At 36.6% G+C, this 13,081-nt stretch overlaps 1 protein-coding gene across 13 annotated transcripts in view; it reads left to right on the plus strand.

Annotated features, from left to right (window-relative positions):
• The window catches only part of SOX6 (SRY-box transcription factor 6), a 517,338-nt gene that overhangs the window by 142,536 nt on the left and 361,721 nt on the right, over positions 1-13,081 (plus strand). Inside the window, exon 4 of one of the 13 annotated variants that reach the window (XM_058158967.1) lies at positions 12,179-12,231. The exons of the other annotated variants lie outside the window; for them this stretch is intronic. The gene's annotated coding sequence lies outside the window, so the exon portion shown is untranslated. The remainder of the gene's footprint in view (positions 1-12,178; positions 12,232-13,081) is intronic. 13 annotated transcript variants of the gene reach the window in all.

Below are 13,081 nucleotides of genomic sequence, written 5' to 3' on the forward strand. Positions count from 1 at the left end.
AGCATATTGCCCCCAACATACTGGGTCCTCATTTTACTGGCCATGGAAGGATGGAAGGCTGAGTCAACGTTGAGCCAGTGAGAATCAAACTGCCTGCAATACTGCATTCTAACCACTGCTCTTAAAGTAAACCATATAGTTAGCTTCTACCCAGTAATCATTTTATGTGCATGTACAGTTTAAACCATTTGAATATGTTAATTCATTTATTTGATTTATTCCCTGCTTTTCTGCTATAGTGAGCACTTAAGATAGCTAACAAAATGTAAAAGTAAAATCAAAATTTTAAAGCATTAAAAATATAAAGCAAAATTAATGATATGTTAAAATTACTCCACAGTTTAAAGGCTAGTGAAGAAGATAAATATCTTTTCTAATTTCCTAAACATCAAGGGAGTGGAGACCAAATGACAATCCTGGAATAAAGCAATCTAATAAAAGGCTGTTTCCAAGGATGTTATGTGTTTGTACATGTATGTAAAATCCATGTATTTAAAACATTACATGTATGTAAAAATTCATGTATGTAAAACATTACATGTATGTAAAAATTCATGTGATTGAAACCCCACACCTTTTTACATGCATTACATATATGACCCACATAAGAAGAAGTGGGTCATTGATTTTGTGAGTGCAGCTACCATCTTACATTTTTGATCCTCCTTGTTGCAGATGCTCCTGGCCTTATATCATATATGAGAAGCCTCTGATAAGAAGGAATACCTTCAAAAGGATTTGTCCTGCAGATTTTAAACATTTTTAGCAAAGGATCTCTCTGCTCTGCTTAGCAGTCAAGTTGCTACTTTCTGAAGCAACTGAAATGGATAGATGCTCTTCAAGAATAGCGTCGTATAGATTGCATTGCAACAGTCAGACAGAATATAATTTCAGGTATGGATATTATTGCCACCCTTTTAGGAAAGGAATGTATCTGTTGCACTAGACATCATTAGATATAATTGTTAAAAAAACCTCTTCCTGTTATATTTGCCATAGCAGTGGATCCGTGATCCCATTCGGCAAACCTTTCAATGCAGGCTAGTTCTCTGTCTCTGAATCCAGTTCCATATTAAACAACAGCACTCCATGTAGATATGAAGCAACTAGAAGACCAGTTCCTGCAGGTGTTCCAAAAGGATGCTATATTTAATGCTATCATAAATTGCCAAGACTTTCACTAAGAATAATAGATCTGTTCTAGCCATTATCCTATTTTTAGCCTAGGCCATTCACCAAGGTGATCAAAGTAATTTCACTATAATATCCTGATCTAAAGCCTTTCTGAGATGGTTCCAGAAATCATTATCATTCAGGTGTGCGTAAAACTATGAAGCCACCATCATTAACTCCATTTCTCTAGAAATTGCATACCTGGTATTGTCCTCCAATAAAGATTGTATTACTACCTCCCTTAGGTGGGAGGTAAGTTATTTCTCCTGTAAGGGGGCATTGATTGCTTTCTTAAGCCATGGAATTCAATCTTGTCCTGACTAATTTAATTAGCTAGGAGGAACAAGATTTAAATAGTAGTTCTCATGTCTCCATATACTGTAGCTAGTCAACACCCTTGAGAGTTACAATTTGAGAAGAATAGCGAGACAAACAATTGCCAAGGATACATCTGTGTGACTTATCATGTTCTGGAATCCAAATCAAGATGGATGTAATTGATGTAATTACATCATATTTCCAGCTCTTCTGACTTCCTTGTAAGTTCTTGGTGGAAGAGATGTCACACAGTAAACAAGAGCAAAGCCAGCTGTAAAGTACAGCTGTGACTGTAAAGGAGGCAAAGAAATAAACATTCTTGGCTACCGCACTGCTGATTCGTCCCAAGCAAGAAGAAAGTGGTTTGGAGTAATACTTTACAAATCAGCTATGGCACTGAAAGGATCCTTGCAAACAGTATGGTGATTTGCCAAGTGCACTCAGGAGATCGTCTTGATCCATCAGGCAACTGGGTTGGAGCATATTAATTGACTGTCCATCCTTGCAGAGATTTATGCTGCACAGAAAATGACCAGTCCATATCAATGGAATCACATAAAGGCTCTCCCTTCAACTCACCAGTTCCACCTGAAAGGAAAACCAAATCCAGATATGGTTTTGTTACTTATATTGGGTCAGATATCAGCTGAATCAAGTGGCATGAGATCCTGAGCCATCCCAGAGTGGGCATTGATATCGTCCAGCAAAAGAGATTTAGGATTATTGAACAGCATGTCTGAGATCAAGTAGCTCAGGAAGAGAGAGTGAAAAGTAAATGGTACATTAATAATATGTCTATACTGTTCTGGCCACCCAAAAACAACCACAGGCACTCAATACTGGCCAACTGCCAGGTGGAACATCTGTCAGCAAGATGGAATTATTATATATCCATCTGCTGGCCTCCAATCCTAACTTGCTAGCACAGAGTATCCTGGCAGATAAAGGAGAGGTAAAGATGAATTCCACCCTCTTCTGCCAGTTCTCCATGGTATGCACAGGCCACCTTAGTGAATCCATCAAAGATGAAATCTGTGCTGGTAAATAGATGTTTTACCAGCAGCTAATTAAAATTAAATTAAACTAATCTGATGTTAAAGAATAACACCGGCAGATTGGAGGTGCCACCATTGTTGTCATCTTGACTTCCTTGATTAGGCTGGTACCTGAAGAGAAAAAAAAACAAGACATTAGTCATCAGGTTGCTGTCATTTCTGTATAATACAATTGCAGGCTCTTCCTACCCTATCTTCCTCTTTCAATTGCAATTTCAAAATTTGTTTACAGGCCATTTTCCATGCCCCATTCTTTATTTTCCTATTTTCCTGATGTATGTCTTAATATAGGCTATGATAAGTCACAGGTCCAGATTTATTCTGTTTCTCTTGGTATCCAGCAGACTACTACAAAAAATAAAATAAAAATAAAAATAAAGGCTGTGCCTCAAAACATTCTGAAGAACTCTAACTCTAACACTAACCCAGCAAAGAATATCTAGCCCAAGGCAGCTATATTTCAAACTCCAGTTTTAGGGATTCTGGGCAGACAGCCTGAAACATGAAGCATAAAATCAACGATCTGATACTACAAGGAAGCTACCAGTCATATGGCACAGTAACCTTTTCCTTCTCCACAAAATGCCTGGGCTAAGTGGAGACTTTCTTAGCCTTTCTGGACAGAGAATTATGCTTTTTAAATTTTAACATGTAAATGAAAAGAAAGCATAGAACAACCATATCAGGAAGAACAGAGCTGTACAGGAAGCACAACCAATCTTTTGTATGCAAGTGGGTTTGTGTGTGTGGGAATGAATGAGCGACTGAAACAAACCTAGTATATTAATTCCCACATGATCTTTGTGTTGGAAATTTAATTTTTATTTAATAAGTATGTGTGGTTTGTATGTCTCTCTGTGTGTACTTTCAGGTCAGTGTTGGCTGCTGGCAATTGCCTGGAGTAGTCCCTGCAATTTTCTGGGCAAAATTTTCAGAATGGTTTGCCAATGTCTACTTCCTAGGGCTGAGAGGAGAGAACTGGCCCAAAGTCACCAAACTAACTTTGTGTCTAAGGCAGAACTAGAACTTGTGGTCTCCCAATTTCTAGCCTGGTGCCTTAACCACTAGACAAAACTGGCTCTCAATAATTACATAATAGAATGTTAATAATTATACTATCTGGGCGAACTCTAGCAAACATATGCATTTTCCTTCACCATTGCTGCAAGAAATTTAGATGCAGTTCATACCATAGAAAACCTTACAGAGACTGTTCTGGGGAGTGTAAAAATGGTCGGCATGGTTGAGTGGCTTTTAAAACCATTTTTACTGTTCCTTTCTCACATTGTCACTAAAATATTCTCTTTGTTATCTGAATGGGACATCTGCTGACTGGCTGAGCTTTCTTTACCTGATTGTGTGAAAAGTCTTGCTTAAATCTGTTAGGCCTTGGAGGCCCAGTAACCTGCTAAGTGCTGTACGTAGAGCCTGAAAGACACAATGTCCTTGGACTAACACCACAATTTTGCTTATTTATTTATTTATTACACAAACCAACCTGCTGTGAGATATTACAATAAAACATAAGTAATGAGCTGAAGATTCTATTTAAAAATAAAATTGGAGAGAGTGCTTAATTATGCAGCAAATTCTACTTGATCTATGTAGTATAGGTCTGGTGAAGAAAAGATATTTGAAAAAGGTGGGAAGAAGAAAAGTGTTGACAGGTTCATTATAAACTTACTTTGTCCTAACATTTTGTAAAAATAGAAAGTATGTCAGAGCAATCTTGGGCAAAGTATTCAAATAAGTATTCAAATTAGATAATTCTAGGGCCCTCTTCTTCAGCTTGGCACCCTGCAGAAATGTTTGGATTACAACTCCTAGAATTTTCAACCAACATGCTTTAGAAATTATACTTGAACATCCATACTCACAGCTTTATGTAATAGGAGTTCTAAGCTTTCCTGCAGCTACTTTTGGTGATAAAACACCCAGTACTGCTAAACAGTAATTATTTGGAGATGCTTAGTTATATCCAACGAAGGTATTGATGATCCAGTTTTCTTGAAATGTTCTTAAAATGAAGTCCCCTGAATTGGACACAGTGGTTGAGGTGTAATCTGACACAATACAATAAAATGGAGCAAGCTTTTTCTGGAATATGAGACTATAATGATGCAGCCTAAAACTACCTTTATCTTGATTGACAACCACAGTGTTCTGCTTGCTGATATTTAGTTTGCAATAAAGTGTTGCGAACAATAAACCATTGTTCCAGTATTTATTGCCAGCTATAGCTCTTTCTATACTTGTGCATTTAATTTTTGTTTTCTAAATAAAGAACTTTGCACTTCTCTCAATTAAACCTAATTAAATATGTTATTCTCAGCCCATTTTACTATTAAGATCAGTCTGAATTTTATATCTTCTAGACCAGGGCTATCAAACTCCTGGCCCAGGGGCCGAATGTGTCACACACTGGCTACGCTTACCCCCAGCTTAACAAAGAGGAAAAAAGTCCCAATACATCGCGTGACGCCACTGTGACAATGTGAGTTTGACACCCCTGTTCTAGAGTATTAGGCTGTTTTATATAATTTTGGGTCATCTGCAAATTTGATAAATATTCATCCTTTAGTACAGGTCATTAATAAAAATAATGAGACATGTTTTAAAAATATTGAGTAACCCAAATCTAAGGGATGCAGTGGCTCAATGGCTAAGACGCTGAGCTTGTCGATCAAAAGGTCGGCAGTTCAGCGGTTTGAATCCCTAGTGCTTCATAATGGAGTGAGTTCCCATTACTTGTCCCAGCTTCTGCCAACCTAGCAGTTCGAAAGCACGTAAAAAATGCAAGTAGAAAAATAGGGACCACCTTTGGTTGGAAGGTAACAGCATTCCATGCACCTTTGGTGTTTAGTCATGCCGGCCACATGACCATGGAGACGTCTTTGGACAGCACTGGCTCTTTGGCTTTGAAATGGAGATGATCATCACCCCCTAGAGTTGGGATCGATTAGCACATATGTGCGAGGGGAACCTTTACCTATACTGTTAACCCAAATCTACAAATTCAATCAATATTGAATCAAAATATTGAATCAATCAATATAAAGATCTCCTTTTCAGTGGTGATAAATACACAAGATGATGTGGATATAAATAGGCTCAGGCACCAATTATAGATATGTGATATTTCTCAGTTGTGGAGCTATTTCTAAAGTGGTGCAAATAGGTGGAAATGTCCCCAGGTATGTATCTTGTAATTCTCTGCCTGGATGGTTACAGTTGATGGTTTGCAGGGTTTCCATAATTAATGCCAATATAATATATGATATAACATCTTTCTACTCGATAATATTTTACTGACTAATATTTTTGTCCTAACCCTTTTAAATATAAATAAATAAGTAAATAAATATTGGGGAGCAATGAGGAATTCACTGGTAGGAAAGAAGGGTCAATACCACAATATTCTGTAGTTTTCCATATGTGTAGTGGAATGTAGTTTGGATTCCTGGGAGGGAGGGGCAGCACTGCAGAGGGCCAATAGACTGAAGTTTAGATAGTTTAGTTGGAAGAAAGTGAATCAAGATAGATCTTCTCTGGAATGATTACTAAAAATCTTGATAGCAAGATTTTTGCATATAGGTGAGGAACAATAAAGGAATTTGTGTGTCTTTCTTGGTTTCTGGAATGTACAATATGACCCTATTGCAAAGCAAGCATTCTTATGATTTCATTAAACTTGGAAAAAGCCTGCATGGAATCCAATGAAAGGCTTTATTCAAACTTTGTTGATTCATGATGGGAGGAAGAGGGGCTTGCAATTTTAGAGGGAATTGAATTTATCCTCATTGTATTTGTGTGTCGTGTGGGTGTCTGTTGGCTCACACACTACCATTACCATAGTCTGGAAAAAAAAAAGATGCTCTGTTTTCTGCCATTCCCTTTTGAAACAGAGATGTATGAGTATGATAATATCAGGTATTAATGGAATACTATCACTTATCATACTACTGTGAATGCTGGTTGATTTGACTTCGGAGAATATTGGAGTTCATGAATCATTAGAAATTATTTTGTGACTCCAGCCTTACCCTAACCCTAGATTTAATGCATTGGTGTTTGCATGCATTTAAATAGCCTTGAAGTCTAAATCAGTGCTTTTTTTAAAAAAAAATCAAGACTTTGAAATGTAGTAAATCCAGCATGATCTGCAATAAAATACTTATAACTTTGCTACACATTTTCCCACTAACAGGGCTGTGTTAGAACAACTGTTATAGATCTTTCCCATCAATGTTAAGTCAGTTTGCTACACATAATTATTTTATGCTCTGCTCACCCATCCACCCCTCCCCCAGCCCTGGAATTGTATTTGTATGTCTGTGTGTCTCTTTTCTGAATTTCTCACATAGTATAGGTGGCTCTTTCTTGCCTTTTATATAAGGAAGATGACACAAACGCTCAAAAGGGAAGGGAATGCAAGTGTTTTCCCTCCACAATGCCCCCTTTTTCTAAGTTAGTAAAAGGATCTCCTGTTTTGCTTCCAGGGGAGCTGCATGTTCTAATTCACAGCTGTGGGGGTAAGGATCTGCCGGGATGGCCACCAGTGAATGGTGGAGGAGAGTTAAATTCCTTTTTTAAGAAAAATAAAATAAAATAAAATGTCAAGACAAGTGCCTTACTTCCCAGCCCTACATTTTTTTCTCTCTCTCTGTCAAAATGCTTGTCTAAAACGTCTACAGATGGGAGACTGGCAAAAGAGAAATGTTCACATTTTAAAGATCAGAAAAGCATGTTTGATTTTGAGATAACCTCTTGGAAATAAGCATCTTATATCTTTGCAGTCTCTGTTGGTGATTTATGGTATTTATTTTGTCACAATTCTTTTCAAAGAAGTAGTGGTGCTAAGCCTTTAATTTAATTGTCATAAAATGTTGCCCTAAAGAAGAATAAAAATGGATTTTTTTTTACTATTTCATACAGATAAGCTTATAACTTTTTAATAGTGTTTTAACTATAGTTTGTATAGACCACATACATTTAAACCCTATGTAATTTTTTTTCTACCGCAGGGCAAACATCTATGAGACATAACATGCCATGGGCGAGCATTTGCTATAAATGTGATAACGATCCTTTATGAGTTTCCTATTTTATACAAAGTGTCTAAAAGGAAGAAGATGCAGGGAGAGCCAGAATGTGGAATGAGCTGCTACCATAGTTTCATTATTAACTGATTTGTACAAACTGAAATCTTCTCAGATTTCCAGGATTTTTTATAGGTTGTTATCTGGTCAAATCATATTCTGTATAAAAGGGGAAACAAGCTAAAAATATGATGCAGAATCTTTTTAACCACTTCTGCTGTTGTTGTTTATTTATAAATAAATTAGGAATCAAGTTGACAGTATATTAATGTATAGATGCATTTAACAGATACGAGACTTTGGTTTTAACTAACAGCTGCCCAAATAACTGCCAAATAGCAGAAAGAGAGAGAGAGAGAGAGAATTGAGTCTGTGGTACATAGCCAACTTAAAAAACCCAAAACAAAACACTTTCTGGCTATGATTTCAAATAGAACTGAAGCGGCTGTTCAGAAAAGTATTGCTGTTTATAGAAATTCCCCTGTCCCAATAAATGTCTTTATATTCGATAAAAGGATAGTTTTGTGAGGTTTAATAATTCTCATCCAGATCATCCAGATACTCTTATTTGTTTTAATGCATTAGGTTGATTTGCATGAGACTAACATTCACTCTGTAATAACTGGAAATCATAGTTCATTATATTCTTTGGAAGCTAGAATTCATAAAGCAAGGGGGAAAAACTTGATTTGTAGCCTTGGTTTGTCAAAAGTATAGGATGTAATGATAATACGCTAGCTAAATTATTGATGGTTCATTTACTGCCCACAGAAGCCAATTTGAAGTAGGAGCTGTGTGTATTAGCACACACTTCATTTACCAGAAGCCAGATTTTTCTGGGAGGGCTCCACTCTCTGGTTTGGCCCTTACATGGTAAAATTACGACACCCCCATTGTAAGAGATTGTCCAAAGCTTCGGTTTCCAGTTGGTTGTGTGTTGCTTGCTAGAGAAACATGGGTAGGTGGCTGGTTTAGAATTAAAAAAAAAAATTTGTTCAAGCTGCAGTAAAAAATGTTTCACTGAGTGAGGGTTGACAGTGAGCCTTGCTATGTCAATAAGGGCCAGTCTGAAATAAACATTGTGTTCAACTTGCCTTGTTATATTGAAGATGCTCGAATGTTCATTTGCATCTAATGATGCATTGCTACAATTAAATCTGATCAGCATGACAAAGTACATCCATTAATTTTATTCTTAATTTGACAAAAGATGCAGGCTGTTTAGGTGGCTGCCATTTGAAGCTTATGTATTATGACCACCTTTGCCATGCTCAGGGCTTTTGTGCTTCTCCTGTAATGTTCGATACAGCTATGTATACAGCTATGTATCGAATAGCTGAGTGCTCCCAGTGACTTGCCTGAAAATAAAATGTACTGAGCCTTGTGTAGCATTTTGTTTTTTTATAGCAGAAAGTCTGAGATAAAATCATTATCGGATTCAGAAAATATCAGCTGTTGTACTAGTTTATATTGGTCAGGAAGTCCCCCCACTTCTTTGGTTAGCTTCCCTTTTGCTACCTAAAAGGAATTATTGAGGTATCAAGAGTGCCATTGTTGAAATACCTGACTGGAATGTTTGCTTAATCAATAAATCACTTCCAAAACTACTTTTTTTGGTAATATGTGGAAAAAATGTGAAAACAATCACTTTCCAGCTGTCCGAAAAACTTTATAGAAGTATAAATGTGAGTATTATTAATTTGATTGTTGTGTAGCGTTACCTTCTCATATACAGAATGGACATTGTTCTAAAAATGAAGAAGAAAGTGCTGTTTAAATATCTACAATTTGTATTCAGGCCAATTGGCTTAGGGTATCACTAATAGAGCTGATATAATATCTGTCTGCAGTTTCTTAAAGCAGGTGAGTCTTTTCCTGGAACATTCAATTTGAGTCTAGGAAAAGACAGATGATACTTGGATGTCCGTGTATTTTTTTAAACTTTTTTTTTGGCTTTGAATCCAAAGCCAGCCCCAGTCATTAATGGCACTTGGAATAGGGTATTGATTACACCATATTTAAAAAGAACACACATTCTGAATTCCACATACTTTGTGGCCAGTCCTTGGTATTCCATTTATTGGATAAGACAAATAAGCATGTATAGTATCTTGGCTGAATAGGATTTAAGATAAGGAGGCTTATCTCGATCCATCTGAATTTTGTTGCAGACCTAGTTATGGGAAACAGATTGTGTGGATGGTCGATTTCTTGCAGGAACTGGACATATTGCATATCCCTATTAGGTTTGCTGCATTTTCTGCACAATTTTCTGTACATTTTCTTGACAATGATATCAGACTAGATCACTTGTTCAAAAATAGATTTGGAGGCATTTTCAGTTCTTGAAAGAATATTTCAGAATGTTGTTATTTGTAATAGCCATTTAAACTCAGGTTTCCATCTTATTCTCCTGTCTGCCTGCCCATCCGTCCATCCATCCAACCATCCATCCACCCATCCATCCATCCACCCATCCATCCATCCATCTATCATCTTTCGTTTTAAAGTTGAGAGATATCATAATATTGATTATCACAACACTATTATTTTATATAAACAATAAGGAGTTAAGTTCTAAATCCCAGCCCATCTGATACAGATGATGGAGTAAGGGGAATAATAAAAAATTAATTCAGACAAAGATAGTCTTAATCAGTTAATAAAAACAGGTAATAAAAAAGATTTAGTCCTGTGCTGAATGGGACTGTTAAAACCTCAGGCTCACAGTTTCTGGATTCTAGTGTAATTCTAGATTCAGCCTTGAATCTGGAAAGTCTAGTTTTGATAATGGCCAGAAGTGTGTATGTTGAGCCAGTATTTATTGTTTCTGGAAATGTAAAATTTCCTATAATGTGAAACATTATTTCCTATAATGTGCAACATTATTTCCTATAATGTGAAACATTATTTACATTCAATTTATATGTGTATAAAGTGCTTCAGTAAAAAAAATTAGTCAGTATAGGCAGCCAGACTACATGACTTTGACATGCTTGAATCAGGATTCTTTCATGTGAATCTGTTCAGCTTTAGTCACCTCCCTGTATGTATGTGTGTATTTAGAAGATTTGTATGGTTGCCCACTCACTTTCAGTAATTCTGGGTGTCTTACAAAAACAATAAAAACTCAATATGAAAAAAAAAACACCCAATAACCCCCCCCTTCCTCAATAGTATCTCTGCTACTATTATAGAGGCACTTGAGAGAAAGACAAGAGTTCTGAAATTCCATGGCCAGAGACATAATATTGTCATTCCTATTATTGCATTAGGAAGCAGAGTCATCTTCTTTAGAAAAGTTCTAAGTCGAAATATCTGTTAATATGCTTTGTGTGGACCTTTTATGTGTATTTCATTAGATACACTTTTATGTGTTAATTTTTTTTTTAATTGTTAGCAATTAAAACATTTTTCACAGAAAAGCAAGGTATAACTTTAATAAAGAGCCATGGTGGTGCAGTGGTTAGAATGCAGTACTGCAAGCTACTTCTGCTGCCTGCAGTTTGGTAGTTCAAATCTTACCAGACTCAAGGTTGACTCAGCCTTCCATCCTTCTGAGGTGGGTAAAATGAGCACCCAGATGATTGGGGGCAATAGGCTGACTCTGTAAGCTGCTTAGAGAGGGCTGTAAAGCACTGTAAAGCAGTATATAAGTCTAAGTGCTATTGCTATTAATACAACTGAAAAGAATTGGGATAAAATAATTAATTCCACTGAATGATATTTTATATTTTGATGATACATATTGTTGGTTAGCAACTTGGGTCAGAATTTGTATCAGCATAGGATACACATTTAAAGCAGATTAAGCAAATTCCTTTTATGTAGGAATTCTTCATCGTTGCTTTTTCCTCTCAAAAAAGAAAAGATTTTGTACATCTTTTAATAATACAGTAATTAATCCTGAAAGATACAATTCATGTTCTTTGTCTAGTATGAACAACAGTAATTTCTCACCTAGGGTCAATTGCCAAGAAGAAATATAAGGGGAAAAGATTGGCCCCAACCAATCTATTTTCGTGACCGTATTTTTTAATAGTAGCTTTTCATGGTTTTCAATTGGTTTTAATAATAGAAAGCTGTGATGGTTAGTTGTGTTTTAACTGTATATGCTGGACAAGTGAGATGGGTGGCTAAATACATACATACATATATACCAGTGGTGGGTTGCCCCTGGTTCGGACCAGTTCTATAGAACCGGTAGTAAAACCGGCGGGAGGCTCTGCCCACTGACCTGAAGTCATCAAAAGTGATATGCGTATGCGCACAGGCACAATGCAAACCGGTAGTAAAGGTAAGTAGAATCCACCTGATACATACATACATACATTTTGGGGGGTATATGGCAGGGGAGACTGTCACATTGAAAGGGTGCCCCAGTGTCAAAGTTTCTAGCATGGAGATGCTTCAATCTTGCCTGCTGCTAAATTCTTTTTCATAGGTTCTGATGAAAATATTTTGCAATTTTCATTTAATTCTGTCAAGCGGATTGGGGTAAATTATAATCAGGGTTTGTTTTTTTCCCCTCAGGGGCAAGACATGAGGTTCAGAGGGCTGGAATTTCAAATGGATATTTAGTTCAGGTACTGAATCACGCAGAAGCAACGCTCTCTGCTTCTGAGTATTGATTAGATTTCACAACAACTCTTTTAGTTTGCATATACCCCCGATTATTGCTTTATCCAGGCAGTTCATGGCAGTGAGCTAGTTATATATTTTCCAAGCATATATGTGCATGCTTATCTGCATTACACTTTATTTGGGATCAGTGCCCATGCAACAGAAATTTCAACCACTCTTGGTTTATGTGTCACTCCAGTCCAGTCCTCCTCAGTTTTAATAATATCCTCATAAAGAAGATACCCAAAGAGTTCCTTTTTGCCCTGTCTGTATGACAACAACATACCGAAGCATGCAAATCATTTGTAGCACATTGTACCAATTAGCTCACAAGTTTATGGGTATAATTTGATTCTGAACATATGACAAAGTCACTCTTCTTTCAGAAATCTCCGTTTTTCAAAGTTTAGCGCTATGAGTTCTTCTGCTTTTAAAACTATCCTAGTTCTGATGTTTTTTGGCCTGTGGTGCAGCTGATTTTAGTTGTCAGTTTAAAAAGCATACTGCAGTCTTTCCTCAGGCCTTTCACCTTGTCTGCCTGAATTATGTCTCCCAAGAGTAGTCTTTGAAAAGCTGCCTCCTACCCTCTCAGGTGTCTTTTGTCATAATTTTTATTATTATAGTCCATTGTCCATGTTTGACTAGTTATTTTTAGACAACAAACCAAATTCCTTCCTATGCTTTATAGGCTGTTATTTGAAGGGGTAAAGCTTTGAGGTTTTCAACAAGATTTTGCATGAACCACAGTGTATCATTTCAGTTTATTTTCTTTAAGAAAAGCCATGCATTTTTACTTTAGAATGGTTTAGAAGA

Source organism: Ahaetulla prasina, chromosome 1 (genome assembly GCF_028640845.1).
Source record: "Ahaetulla prasina isolate Xishuangbanna chromosome 1, ASM2864084v1, whole genome shotgun sequence".
NCBI classification, from domain to species: domain Eukaryota; kingdom Metazoa; phylum Chordata; class Lepidosauria; order Squamata; family Colubridae; genus Ahaetulla; species Ahaetulla prasina.